We start from the raw sequence: 15,505 nt of genomic DNA, 5'->3' as shown, positions 1-15,505 counted from the left end.
CGTATAAAGTGATTATGGAGGTGGAAACCATTAAATTAGTTTTGAGTTGTATGAGATAGTAGAGTGAGTTATAAATTATGGTTTCACACTCTTAATACTACCTGAAAAACTGGCTAATGCGATCGGTTTTTATTGCAACGCATATTTTTTCGTTGCGAATACCCCACCTTGTTGTAACGATAAAAAATATCCGTTGTGCTATCTCCTACTTATCGCAACCAACAAAATTTTAATCACAACACTAAGATTTTAGTTGCAACAAGTCACCCTAACGCAACCAAAATTGCCTGCCGTTGCGCTATTTTTGATGATGTCACAACCAAAATGAAGCATTGCTATTACTATTCTCTACTGTTGCAATAGATCATTGTTATGGCAACACAAAACTTAGTCGTTGCAAATGGAAGCATAGCTATTGCGACGCATACCAGGTTGTTGGGAATGGAAACTTGGATATTGCGATGCAAACCAGAGGCGTTGCAATGTGGTAATTGTATTGCAACGATTTAATGGTCGTTGCAGCGAGGCTAAGAGATATGGCAACGAACCTAAGGGTCGTTGCAACATGGATTAGATATAGCAACAAAATAAGGAATCGTTGCAACAAGGCTAGGCTATAGCAACGACCAAAAAGAATTGGCCCACAGAAAACCCTGAGGCCCATACAAAACCGTGATGAGACTACGCAACACGTACGGCGGCAAGACCCCTGGTATTCTACGATCCCTGACGTGATGACGAATCTCTAGTGCTCGCTGCTTGAAGAATCGAGGCCCTGTACGATCCCCGAAGTCAACGCTAGCGCGCCTTAGGCCGGCAAGGAAATTGATCGACATGCCGACAAATCTCCAGTGCTCCCTGCTTGAAGAATCGATCTCATCTTGATCCCTCAATTTAAGGTATATATCCATCATGAAATGCGATCTTTTGTACTTATTCATGTATATTCACATATTTTATTCCTTTAATTAATACTTACTGCTAGCACACTTTTGCAAAGGTTACTTGCTTGTCTGGATTTTGCAATATGTAACACGAAGATTATAGTTGGATGCTTTTGCTTAACACAGATCCTGTTTGGCATGTTGGGTTTGAGAAATTTATTGAACATACCTTTGAACGAACATATCTAGGAGAGACAGCAGCATGTCCTTGTGGCTGTTGGCGGTCGATATCGATGATTTTCGCCGCCAATGCTATGCCTGATTTCATGAAACATAGGCCACAACCATGGCATAACCATTATATCTAATGAGTTCCACAAGTTTTGGTGCATATTTGATCTCAGTAACAACATATCCAAAGTTGACCCAAAACGGACACTGTTTGGACCGGAAGGCTCGAATCCGGCCGACCGGCATACTTTCTATGGAATCTTGGCCTGCGATTTTACCAGGATCATCCAGAGGGAGAAATCAAGCCATTCCAATGGGTAGTTTCCCAAAATGCACGAGATGGAATTGGAAGGCTTGAACCCTTAGGCAAAACAGAGGAATTCTGTGCTATGATCAGAGCACAAGATAACCACCCTTCCAGGACTGATCTCCAACCGTTGAGGAGCGCATCGGTGCAACAAAGGGCCGAAATCCCTCTAGAGCCAGGACGCCCGGCCCAAACTACGTCGGTTTGACGAACGGCCTTTTGCACTGACCTCTAGGGAGCATCAGGAGCGTCGAATCGAAGGCGGTGGACAGATGGCGTGACTCCTAGGCCGGCCGGCCTGACTTTGTCACGCCACGTGTCCACCCTTCGCGTGGAAGTTACGACGCCGACCTCCTTGCGTAAAGTGTAGGCGACCTCAGGATAACCACCTTGGAAGCACCATAAAAGGGAGCCTCCACCCCTCATTCTACACACACCATTTGGAGAAGAGAAGAGCTCAAGCAAGATGTAGTCCCACTTAGTAGTATAGGGAGAGTGTGAGGTGAGAGTCTTGGCGAAAGCCAAAGTAAAGGAGCGGTGCCAAGTTCTCTCGGCCTTACTCCACTTTTGTAAGCCACCTCAGAGGAATGAAGCATCTTCGGAGTGAAGTTCCTCGTCTCTCGTCGGTATCTCGCTAGTCTTCCTCTTTACTTCAGTTACTTGTTTACTTTCTATCTTTGATCTGCAGGATCTCTAGTCTGCATAAGTAGCAAGTTCTACTTATTTGAGAGTGCTTTCTGTCTTGCCGGTAGGCAGGAGTACGTAACTCGATAGTGTTAGGCGTGGTGCCTAGACTTGGTTAGTTACATAGGGTTGTGTTCCACCCCACGGTACCGCAGTGGTAGGCGGCAGGTGGTGTCAGCCCTGTCCGTCCTTTGTAGTCCACCACGTTCAGGTGTTTTCATAGCAGTAGGATTGCCAAAAGTATGTTGGGCCCCTTCCCACCCCTGTCTGAGCCCTTCGCTTAGGCCGCCGAAGCAGATCAAGATAGTTTAGTTGCAAGTCTTCTGGGTAATGAGTTGGCTAACCGACGTTAGACCGTCTGCCCACTTACCTCTCTTCCCCTGGTGGGTCCTGCTCAACTAGTTGTAGGTCTAGTCGCGTTTTATCGTTCCCCGTGGATTCGATACCCTGGAATACTCCAAGGTGAAAGCTACATCGGTCTCTGTGCGCTAGCGGAGTAATTTGTTTAGGCTAAGGAGTGCCAACCGTGGCACGTGTCGAGGTATATCATACATGTCCAGAGAAGAGGTTGAAGAACATGCGTTTCGTAGAGGGTTGGATAATGATTTCATAAAAAGCAAAACTACTGTTCGTGCTGCTGAACCTATGGATGACGATGCTTGCAATATCAGTGAAGGTAGTGATGAAGGTTCTATCAGGAATCTGCTTAACTCACTGATTAGTGGTACTTGCCATGGAGAAATAAATGAAGATGATCCAAATTTTGCGGCAAGGAAAATTTTCAAATTAATGGAAGAATGCATGAAGGAATTGTACCCCGGATGCAAGGAGGCTAGCCAAGTATCATTCATTGTCAGGCTATTTCAGATTAAGTGCATGTTCGGTATAAGCAACAGTGCAATGGTGCAAATACTTCACTTGATCTGCCATGTGCTCCCTGAAGGATACTGTGTCCCAAATACTATGGATAAAATTTGAAAGGTAGTTCGAGACCTTGGCCTCAGCTACGAAAAGATTCATGCCTGTTTCAATGACTGCGTGATATTTCATGGGGAGTACGAGAAGTTGGACAACTATCCATTATTTGAGGAGAGTAGGTGGGAACATACAAACTCTGAGGGGACTGATGATGTGGAAGATGGTGGAGTTAAAAAGAAGAAGGTTCCTCATAAATTTTTTTAGGTATTTTCCACTTATTCCCCGGCTGCAAAGATTATATATAAATGACACGACGTCGTCATATATGCGTTGGCACGCAGAAGAATTGGTTAAAGATGGTAAAGTGCGGCACCCAGCCAATTCTTTGGCTTGGAAGCACATAGATGACACGTATCAGCAATTTGCATTTGACCCACGTAATGTAAGGCTGGGACTTGCATCAGATGGCTTCAATCCATTTGGGATGTTGAACGTGACTTATACAACATGGCTGGTTATCCTAATTCCTTATAATCTGCCTCCTTGGTTGTGCTTGAAACAATCGTATTGGATGATGTCAATGCTGATTTCTGGGCCTAAATCTCCAGGAAATAACATCGATGTGTATTTGCAGCCTTTGATCAATGAGCTCAAAGAGCTCTGGGAGAAAGGAGTAGAAATATGGGATGCAATGGTGAAGAAGAATTTTACACTGCGTGCAGTTCTACTCTGGACAGTAAACGATTTTCCTGCTTACACGATGCTATCTGGATGGAGCACAAAAGGGAAGTTTGCTTGCCCTTATTGCCATAAGGATATTGATTACTTGTGGTTAAAATTTGGATCGAAGCATTGCTACATGGGGCATCACTGTTTTTTGCCATCAGACCACAGGTGGCGAAGGAACAAGGTCAGCTTCAATAACAAGGTTGAACACAGGGAGGCTCCAGTGCCGCTGAGTGGTGAACAAGTCTTGCAGCAGTACGAGAGTTTTGAGCAATTAACTTTTGGAAGGACTACTTGCAAGAAGAGGAAGCAGCCTGAGGAAGATAATAGATGGCACAACTGGAGGAAGAAGAGTATTTTTTTAATCTTCTGTACTGGTCTTCATTGCTTATACGCCATAATCTTGATGTGATGCATATTGAGAAGAATATATGTGAGGTCTTGCTAGGTACTTTGCTCGAGATAGCAGGTAAAACTAAGGACACTAAGAAGGCTCGACTTCCAGGCAAGAAACATGGAGAAGCATCTAACCACACAGAATACTGGTGTTGTCGTCCAGGGCGATGGCATGGAATGGTACGGTGTCATTAAGAAAATCATCGTCCTCGTTTTTTCCAAATGAAAAGGAAGTCATACTGTTTCAGTGTGACTGATTTGATGTTCCTCCAGCAACTAGTAAGAGTAAGAGCAAAAGAAGAGGGTACAGTAGAGATGAGTATGGGATTATTGATATTGACACCACCAAGTTCCGCTATGTAGATGAGCCATACATCATAGCGAATAAAGCAGAGAAAGTTTGTTATGTGAAATCTGCAAGGAAAAGTAATTGGTCTAGTGTCCTCAAAATGAAACCTAAGAACCTATTTGCCATGCCTAAAAGGGAGAACACACCAAATACTGTTGATGATACCGGAGAAGTGGACATGGTTGTCACAAGAGTGGAGCATATGAATATTTCAAATCAAATTCTCGATTTGACGAATTGGAGTAGGAATGATGTTGAAAATGCAACAGTTGATGCAAAAGTAATTGAAGAGGCTCGTCAGGCACCAACGTCTGAACCAAGTATTGCTAACATAGTAGAAGACGACGACGAGGATGATGATACCTACGTTGTAGATGGAGTCGTCGCACCAGCAGTGGTCAATTCCCATGGTGGAGGTGAAGCTGATTATTTTGTGAGAAGTTCATCTATTGTGTAGCGGACTAGTTAACCAATTGTGTGATTAACAAGTATGAGTCATGCTTATGTTATTGTTTCACATTGGCATATATGGTAATTGTTGTCGCCTAAACATATTAGTCATAACCAATAGACATTGTATAGTTACCAATTGATTTTATCAGGTAATCACCATACATTCAGATACAACTCAGATATGTAGTAAGCAATTGATTTTTTCAGGATCAGCAAACAATAGTTCTCCAGCCAGTGATTATATAACATGACCGCAATATCAGCCAGTTTCATCCATATACTTGTTCCTTACATCACCAAACAAAAGACGATTCATATTACAATCAAAAGATGTCCTCAAGGCAGCTCTGTCTAGTTATTTGCCCCGTCTGCCAACTTAGTCGAGGATTTCGATGACAAGCTTGTTTTGGGGAATTTTGGGCCTTGAGGCCTCGCCGCCTGCACTGTGCCCCTCCCTCTTGGCTGGCGTCCTGGCCTTGCTGCCAGTGCTGTGGATCTCCTTCATCTTGCGTTTGATAGCAAGCCGAAGCTCCTCAGCCTTAGCATGGATCTGATGGTTTTGAAGAGAATTGCATAGGCAATGGAAATGATGAGGGATGGATTGCAATGGATATGACAAATACCTCTTTGGTGCGCAGAACCTTGACATGGTCCTCATCGTCATTGTCCTCTGAGAATTGCATTGTGAGTTGGATTTTTCCCACTTTGTACACATGCATCGCTCCATCGTTCAGTTTTACATGCATGCACAAGACATATATGTCAGTGTGAATATCTCGAATATGGAGATGTGTTCATCATCTGACTCACCTCAAATAGATGCGACGATGTCACTCCCTTTTCCTTCACCATGGCCCTCGCGGCGGCCGGCAGCGGCACTACACGGGTCCTCTGTTCATACAACTATGTGATTCAAAATGGTGCTATTGTGAGTTTGTGACTGCGCCTTCTATTTTTGGCAAGATGCATGCACTTATATTATAGACATGAACTTAAAATGTGTCAGACCCAGGGCAGCAGGACTACTCATAGACATAGAATGTTCTAGAGTAAGGAATAGCGCATGGATGTACCTTACCTCTTTTGTAACTACCCGAATAGGCGTAGAACTAGCTGTGGTACAAGGAAACTACCCGACCAGGTTGTAGTAGGTTTCCAACTGTACTCGGCTAGAACTTTCCATGTAACCCTGTCCCCCTAGAGTATATAAGGGCGGGCAGGGACCCCCTCAAAACACATCAACATCTAGGCAATACAAGTAACCACACACTGTCTAAATCCTTGTGTTCCTTGCACCATCGAGTTCTAGAGCTAGTCGATCCCTTGCCTATAATCCTACTGCTAAGGGTATCTCGGAGCAGGCTTGGCGACTAAACACCCACAGCTGGCGCGCCAGGTAGGGGAGTCGGCGAGTTCACCGGCGAATTCGATGGCCGAATCAAGCGACGCCAACACTGTGCCTGAAGGCACAACTCTCGTTTTTGGTTCCTAGGCTTGTACGGCTGATGGATCGGGAGGCTTCTCTGGTTGTATGATCACGCCCAAAGCTCTAGAAGCAAAACTCGACAACCAATCTGTCGAAATAGACGATGCTACATTACTCGGCGGGAATCAAGTTCCACCCAAGATCAATTCGAAAAACCTAGGGAACATGTCGACTCCAACTCGTATTGACGAGTCAGCCAAGCCCAACACCATCCAAAATTCCGAAAATTTCCAAAATTTTCAAACCATGGGAAAATACGTCGCATATCTAAACGTCCCAAGATCGTTTACTCAGAACTACTCGATAGAGTAGACCGATTCTCATGATCGATCGAAGGATGCATCAAGCTTGCAGAATCCACCCTCAGCTCCTCTAAGATTCAGCAGAACCCAGAAACATTGAACCCACGGTGCCCCGGGATAGGTGACATGTTCCCTGAGATCGATCGAGTTGACTGCTCGCTCATCGACTGCATTAAAATAGCTGAGAATACTCTGCAACAGGACGTGACAGGAAAAACCTATGAGGAACCCAAAAAGGCAAACCCCCGGCTTGAACGGATGGGACCACCTCTCTCAGGGAAACCCCAAGATCCCTCACCAAAACCTGTTCACAAGTGGACTCCTGAACCAACCGACATCTCTGATCCCCTATTCGATCAGGATTTCAACTAGTTCATGAAAAGTCTCGACAACCTCGAACCATATGACGATCTTGAGGACTGGTCAGACAACGTCGACTTGTTCATGGATGCCATGTCCCACTCACCACACATGGCAGACATCCTCTAGGAGGAAGTCAAGCTCAAGAAGCAAAAAGGAACTTCCAAAACACCAGAAAAATCCAGCGAGTCGATTTTTGACAAGTCATGGACTAAAGAGCCAGAAGGATTAACTCCTACCCAATCTTGGCTACATTGGATGAACGAGAACGCCCTTTGAGTAGAGATGGGCATTCCGCTTCTTGCTCACCTAAAGCACACATACTCAAAAATTGGTGGTCTAACCAATTCTGACTCCGAATACTCCTATGATATGGAAGACGAGCTGAACAACCTAATCCAGTACAGCAAAGAAGCCGAGTCCCACTCGGCTAAGAACTACAAGCCCGATCAGGTTTCCTTGCCCAACTTAGTCATATACGCGACACCGGAAGGGCGGACGGCATGCCTGGAAGAGTCGGAGCTCAATAATCGATCTGTTGAGACCTTTGGCCCTTAGATTGACGAGCTCTGATTCCAGAGAGGCTCCCCCTTAGACCCACAGGAAAGCAAAAATGACCAAGAAGTCGAGGATCTCTGTCACGAAATCCTCATGGTTCGCATCTCCAAGCTCCACAAATAAGATGATGATTCGATGGAGCGCCTCAACCTCGACGGCTACAACTCCGATGACTATGACGAGTACCTTTCCGACAACATGGAAGCCACTCCCACGGCAATCACCAAAGTCAAGACTACTATCACTACTACAAAATAGGATTAACCGAGGCACTTTGAAAATGCCTCAGAGGTGGACATAAGACCTAAACACCCCTGTTAATACCTAGGATTAACAGAGGCAGTCATATTTTATTTACAGTGACGGTTAAGAAAAAATGGCTTAGTTAATCGATTAATTGAGGCGGACATTTTAAAATAAACGCCTCTGTTAATAAAGATTAACCGAGGCAGTTGTTTTAAGTCGTCCGCCTCAGTTAATCGATTAACTGAGGCAATTACGGTATAAAGCCCTCCTCAGAAAAAATAGGCCCAGCCCGTTGGCCCAAAAAGCCCGATTGCAAGCACATATATATAGATAGGGTTAGGGTTTGGACTCATTTCTCTCTCTCCCTCTCCCTCTTCCTCTCCACCACACATAGCCGCTGGTGCCCGCATCCGAGGCAGCACAGCGCGGCAGCGGCGACGGCCTCCGAGGTGGGCCAGTGGCGGACCCCGAGCGGACCCTGAGCGGCGGCCCCTGAGCGACGGCCTCCACGGCGGGCCCCAGCGGACCCCGAGCGGCCTCCGAGCGGCGGACCCCAAGCGGCGGCCCCTGAGCGACGGCCTCCAAGGTGGACCTCGAGTGGCCTCTGAGCGGCTGCGGCCCGAACAGCGGCGCAGCGCGACTGGCGAGCGGCGGAAGGCCCGAGCGGCGGCGGCCTCCAAAGAGCGGAGGGCGGCGCGGATCAAAGGTTGGGCGAGCGGTGGACCCGCAGATCGGGCTGCCGGCGGCGCATCCCGGAACGGCAGCACGGCGCGGCTGGCGAGCGGCAACGGGCCTGATCGGCGGGCACAAAAAAACGCCTCTGAAAATGTTGTATTTACAGTGATGTTGACGGTCCTTAAGTCAGAAATAAAGCCGTCAACTCCTGCATCTTTTCATAACATTCAAACACCAAATGTAGTTATAGGGCTTATTACTAACCATTTCCACAAGTTTTGGTGATTCTTGGTTTGCAGGGACACAAGTCGGGAATAACATGAAAACATGCAGAAGACACAATAGCAATACACAGAATATCGCTTCCTGCGTTACACATCCAAAAGAGGCCCATTTGACAGAGCAAACGGACCAACCAAGGCCGGACACCGCGAATCCTGAACAAGGAGCCCACAAGGAGTGCACTGGCAAAAGATGGGCCCAAACCGCCTCAGTCAGGGTTTGGCCGAACCCATGGATGGGCCGACCCCCTTATGAGGCGGTTCAGGCTCATCTTTGGCGAGAAGATCCCTCTTATCATCTAAAAGGCCGTTATCAGCGTTCCCACCCTTATCTCACCCAGGAACCGACCAATTAGGACTATAAAAGGGGCCTCCCTCACCCCTCTCAAACCATTCACCATTCCATTCACATTCACTTGTTGGAGAAGTAGTGGTAGGAATTCCACTTGTATCTTTAGAGTAGGGAGTGTGCGAGGAGGAGGATCGGAGAAGAGCCGGACTTGTCGGCCTCTCTTCATCTTGTACCTCAACGAGTACGAATCACTTGAGTAAGTATCCAGAGTTCATCTTCTGTTAAGTTCCTAGTTCAGTATTCTTAAGTTATTCTTTCATTTACGGGTTCATCGTCCATTCTCGTAACGGATATTCTAGCAGAGGGCCCCAGATAAAGACGGGTAACCCTATACGCCGCTAGAGTAGTAATCGAAGAATTAGACGTGATGTCTAGGCCCTAGATTGCCTTTGTTTGCCTCGTACTCCACAGTATTGCGGGGTAGACCGCAGGTGGTGATAGCCCTGTCGGTCCGCTATGAAGCTGCTTCGTGGTTAGTGCACTCCCTCATGTCCGAGTACGGCGTAGAGCCACAAGCCGGAGGTCCCTAACAGTACCTGGGTCAGGCCGGTGCCCGAAGTAAATGAGTGAAAGCCTAAGTCTACCTTACCTTGATCCTTATCTTTAGATAAACCACACTACCCAGAGCTCTCCTACCTCATGTTCTCCTGGGTTAAACTAGCCAGAAGATCGTTACACCTCCGTTCCCTGTGAAATTACGATACCCTGAATACTCTCCGAGTGAAGTGCTATAACTGTATTTTCCGTGCGCTTGCGGATCTTATCTGTGACCGTTAAGAAATACCAACAACTGACTATAGCTCTGAGGCATTTCCAAAAAACGCCTCTGAAAATAAAAAATGCACTCCTCTGAAAAGATTTGTGTAGTAGTGTATCAAGCAAAACCCGCCCTTAGCTCCACCAGCCATGACAGTTACCGTCCAACCGAAAGACAAGCATGTGGCGGAGGATCTCTACGAGCGCCGCCGTGATGCTGACCGTCGTCAAGAATAGTAGGGCGACAACTATGACTACTCCAACAACGATATCTGCAACGTGATCAACATTGGGCGCGATCTCAAGAAAAAAGGAGCATGAGGAAATAGAGGCTTATAGCCCTTCCTCCATCTACCGCATCCCAGCTCATGTCTCAGGATCCTTCAAGAAGCGCAAGCATGTGAGTACTGATCCTTAGGGCAAGACCCGTGGTCAGCACCGTGCAGATGTGCCTATTGGAGGAGACAAGATCAATAAGACGCTCCAACGCAAGTGCTTCATGCACCCAAAAAGCTCCCACACAATCTTCGTGTGCAACTCACTTCACAAAGCTCTCGGAGCACCTTTGCTGAACGAAACTTTGACAAAATCTAGTCGACTACCTTGTTGATTAGAATTATCTCTAAATATTTCATATTTAGTTATGTAAACCATTGCTCAAGTATTTATTACTATGGGCAAGGGGTAGGTCTTATGAGTCAGAATCTGTCATTTTACAATTTCTGTATTCACGACAGTTATAAATAAAGTTGATTTTCATCTAAATCAACTACGTGGCTCTCTCTCAATCATGACCTACACCCTCCTCCAGAACTACTTCAAGATCCTTGTCATCCCTTAAGACATGGGACAACTATCGAGTAGTTCTTAGGCAACGGCCTAGCTTAGGAGTGCATCCAAAGTTAGTCCCACTTGGGTAACCAGATGGGGTTAATCCTAATCGGTCAACTTTCGAGGTTACTCCAGTCCTCAAGTAGGACACCCTACTCGCTAGATCAAGTAGGTTTTGGATATCTCCAAAGTTAGTCCCACTTGTGTAACCCGACGGGGTTAATCCTAATCGGTCAGCTTTTCGAGGTTACTCCAGTTCTCAAGTAGGACACCCTACTCGCTAGTTCGAGTAGGTTTTGGATATCTTTAAAGTAAGTCCCACTTGGGTAACCTGACGAGGTTAATCCTAAATGGTCAACTTTGGAGGTTACTCCAGTCCTCAAGTAGGACATCCTACTCGCTAGATCGAGTAGGTTTTTTGGATATTTTCAAGGTTATTCCCACTTGGATAACCTGACAAGCTTAATCCTAAACAGTCAACTTTGAAAGTTACTCCAATCCTTAAATAGGACACTCTACTCGTTGCTTCGAGTAGATCTTAATCAGCTGACTATTTTTCTAGTGCTTTTCCCACTTGGTAAATCTTATGAGATTCAATCCTAACCGGTCAACACTTGGAAGCTTCTCTAGTTCTCATGAAGAACAATTTACTCGATGAACTTTCGAGCAAAACTAAAAACTTTGGCCCCATCCTTACCTAAGGGATGAGTCATTGTACACTACAGGACAGATATCATACTTTTTTCACTAAGTCGAGTAGGCACTCTGCTGCCAAACTTAAAGTACTCGCCCAGAGACACACAAGTACTACTCGATCACCAAGGATTCGTTACTCCTTCTGGTATCAACAAATACTCAGTGCAAATCAAATTTAAATATTTGCACAGACACAAGAGTATTTAGGGTTCCAGAAGCCCATTACATCATCTTTCAAATGAATAAAAGCTCAAAAGATCAGGCATTCTCCAGGCTGCTCACAATCCTATCAGCTATCGGTGAGACTACAAGAAGGTATTGCTCGAACTGCCTTTCATCGCAGTCGGATTTCATGCCCTCGCCTAGCGGATCTAGGGGGGTGTGTGTGGCCAGTAGGACTTCACCAACCAGAATACATGGGATACGTACTGTCAGGTGGTCGCCCAAAGCTTCTCTGCCAGGGAGAGAGGCGCCTCTGCATTGTCCTCGGGGATGTCCACCATAGCCTGGGCCGCAACCTTCTACTCATCGAGTTCTTGTTGCAACGCAGTGTCGGAGTCCGACAAATACTTCACTTGTTGTAATGCTTCAAGCATTTCCTTGTCGGATTCCGCCTTGATCATCTGAAGCTTTCCAATTTCATCTGCGTTATGGTACATAAGAATCTTTAAATCAAGTACCATGCTCTCTTGAATCTTTAACGATTTCCGGAGTGCTACGTATTTGGTTAAACAAAATTCTTACAAATACCAGATGCATAAAAGTAGTCGACTGTTTTATAAAGGCAGGCACTAACCTCTTTTTTCTTTGGAGATTTTCTTGTTCTTCTCCACAAGAACAATCTTTTCAGCTGTGAGCTTGGACACCTATCAGAGCAAGTAGCTCTGAGTTGTCTTGGGGCTTGCTGCTCCCCTGCTCTGCCAGCTCCTAAATACATAAAAGCAAAAGATCAGTATCTAACTACATGATCTACAAAAATTAAGTACTCGACCAAATGACTACTTACCGCCAAAAGCTTCTGCACAAGGTTCTTGTTCTCTTGTGCAAGCTTTATCCTCTCCACCAGTGACTGGGCACCTCCCGATGAGGCAACAGAGGTATTCACCCCACCACAAGTGACACCTCCACATGCGGCGTATCTCCAACTTCCCCCCTAGGATCCTCTTGATTGTGAGGACCTAGGGAAAAATTCTTTGAGTAAAAAGCCGAACAAACGGGAGAAATTCGAATTTGGAGGAAGGGACATAACAGACTTACCTGTAGGGATATCTTCCGCTTGCTTCCGCTCCTCCTCCGTCTCAGGAATTGGCGAATCCCGTAGTGTGTAATCCGCCATCTCCTCTGCAGCACGGGCATCCACATCAGTGACACCCGCAGGATCTTCGTTTGAAGGCTTGGGGGCTGCGGAAGTACTCCCACCAGATCCCAGAATCACGTCACTACAAAAAATGATAGGGTTGAAGTACTCGACATAAAACCAAAAACAAGTATCAAAATACTTACGCGGATGCTCTCTTCATGGAGTGCTTCCTCGGCGCTATCAACTTTGGGAGAGGCCTAACAATTAGTGCCCTGCCAACTCCAGCACCCTTCTCCCCTTGAGTGGCGCCACCTTGCTTGGAGCTACCCACCGGCACAGTCTTCTGCAGCGGGATAGCTTTGGTCCCCTTTGACAGGTCCACTGGGGTGGAAGGGACTGTTGATCCCACCCTAGTATCATCCCCTGATGCTGCAGTCCATGGCACCTTGTCCGCCGGACTTAAAAAAGCAAAACAGCTTGAGAAAAGCAAACTTGATGAAACTCAAAAAAAGTACTCGATCGCAACATAAGCTGGCTTATCTTTTGTCACTAGGCAAAGACGAAACCCGATGCTTTCGTGCAGCTGATCGAGGGCCTTTAGGGTGATCAGCCACTACATTGTCGCTCGGGCAGGGGCTCTGTCCCCAACACTCCTCCTCTCCAGCTGCTTCTCTAGCCTCTGCATTATCAGATTTATCGTCAAAACCAAACCCTTCGATTCCTGAAGAGTCTTCAGAATCCGGCACAGGCGGCGCATGAGCACTAGGAAGAAGGAAAAAGGGGCAATATATGCCTGGCAAAGGAGGGTTGCTCCTATATACATTCACGTCATCCTGAAACAAGAAAGGGAAAGACATGTTACAAAAAGACAAAGTACTCCAATAGCAAATCGACTACTTTACACATACCTCTTTCGAACGATTCAATGCTGAAAACGTATCGAGTAGGTGAGGCACATGTTCCACCTTCTCGAATAGTCGCTGTACCCGACGCAGAGCTTCTCCGTTGGAGATCTCCTTGTTCGAATACTGCGATGGATCACTTGTTCATTGATACTCAAAGCCAAAGGTTGCACGAGCTTGGAGAGGCTGGATTCTATGCTTCATCTAATCAAATGCTACAGCCTCTTCGGTTATCTGATTTTGCTTCAGATTTACAATTAACTTGAGCAAATCTGAAGTTTGGCTGGTATCTAAGGGCTTCTTCTTCCACTCGGGCCTTATAACTGGGGGCCCTAGAGTAATCATTGGAAGAGTATTACCATGGTTTTCGATGTAAAACCACTATGGCTTCCAATCGATCACCTTACCCGATAGTTTGTAGGGGATGTAAACTTTATCTATCCCCTGCCTAAGCTGAATGCCCGCACCACCAACTACATCTAGCTTGGTAGAGTTAGGCTGGGGCTCGAGGTGGAAGAGATGGCGGAAAAGCTCAACATGGGGCTCGATGGCCAGAAAAGCTTCGCACAAGTGTACAAAGATGGAAAGATGAACAAAGAAATTGGGAGTAAGATGATGAAGCTGGATCCCGTAATAATATAGAAGACCAGAAAAGAAATTAGAACAAGAAAGCCCCAATCCTCGTTTAAAATAAGGAGCAAAAGCAACAATTTCGGCCGTATTCTCATACGGACGGTCGTGGCCCAAGGCAGGATGCCACTGGATCACAGATCTAAAAGGCAAAAGACCCTCACCAACAAGAGATTCCAAGTCAGATTCTGAACACTTACTTGGCAACCACCCCTCGTCGCGGGTAGGCCTGATCTCCACCTCTTTTCCCTTCGTCGACTTCTTAGGAGCCATGTGGAATGTCACTGGACGCTTCACGCGCATACAATGGCTATCCTACTCAAGAATCGGGAATGAAGAAAGTGCAAGGGAATGTCAAGATCTAGAAGTGGAAGAGAAAGTAAGAACAGATCTAATCTGGTGAAAAGAGGAAAATGGCGGCCGGTGGGGTAAAACCTAATTTACCGCTCTCTTAAATAGAAGTGGTGTTTGCGGTAAAAATGGAATTTTTTTTCTGAGATTACATTTCGGAAAGAAGAAAACACACAAATCCCATAACAACTACTCGACATGACTTTTCCTTTTATGGGATTACATTCCAGATAAAAGAAACATACCAACATATCATAAAACTACTCGATATTGCAAATCGAATACTTATTATATGCTTTACATCGGTTTGAACCTGCATGCGTACCTCCTAGACCTCCTGGACGAGGAGGACTGCAGCTACATCGGCATAAAGCCATTAGAAAGTATAAAACTTGTTATTCCCACTAAGGGAATAATGATACTCGTATTCTGGGAGAAAAATTTCAAGAGCAAGGAGGCAGATTATAGTAAGCGCCTCGCAAGTCCTCTTCTTGCATCTTGCAAAGAAATTTCTCCTTCTCTCTAAATATGCTGTGACAACATTAAGCCTGCTCACCAGAGATGCCATTTCTTGGGAACTTCCATCTTGAAAATCCTAAGAGTATGACATAACTAGATGCAACCCGTCCACAGAGAACCTCCCTCCAGGGTAGTTGCAGGGAGAAGATTTCCAAAATGGACCAGATGAGAGCAGTGGGGTTGCAGGGTTAGGCAGCAGAGACTTCTATTGTCACTCACAAGTACCCTTCTAGCATCTTTTGTTGGAGGAAATTTACAAATATCAGGAAGGCGAGAGCTTTCTAACAGAGAACACCAACTGAGAGCCATGCT

The 15,505-nt window shown here is 46.0% G+C and overlaps 1 long non-coding RNA gene across 4 annotated transcripts; it reads right to left on the bottom strand.

Annotated features, from left to right (window-relative positions):
* Positions 1–11,603: 11,603 nt before the first annotated feature.
* LOC120665969 lies at positions 11,604–15,505 on the bottom strand. Of its 4 annotated transcripts, none has more exons than XR_005671483.1 (7): positions 15,231–15,505; positions 13,700–14,638; positions 12,995–13,624; positions 12,749–12,930; positions 12,498–12,669; positions 12,288–12,418; positions 11,604–12,134 (listed from the first exon to the last, which is right to left on the bottom strand). It is a non-coding gene; the product is annotated as an uncharacterized LOC120665969 (long non-coding RNA). The 4 variants fall into 4 exon arrangements; XR_005671485.1 differs by having other exon boundaries at positions 12,995–13,470; positions 14,524–14,638; XR_005671482.1 differs by having other exon boundaries at positions 13,700–15,505.

The sequence above is a fragment of the Panicum virgatum genome, chromosome 3N, assembly GCF_016808335.1.
Source record: "Panicum virgatum strain AP13 chromosome 3N, P.virgatum_v5, whole genome shotgun sequence".
Classification (NCBI taxonomy): domain Eukaryota; kingdom Viridiplantae; phylum Streptophyta; class Magnoliopsida; order Poales; family Poaceae; genus Panicum; species Panicum virgatum.
This window is presented reverse-complemented; position numbering and strand designations above follow the sequence as displayed.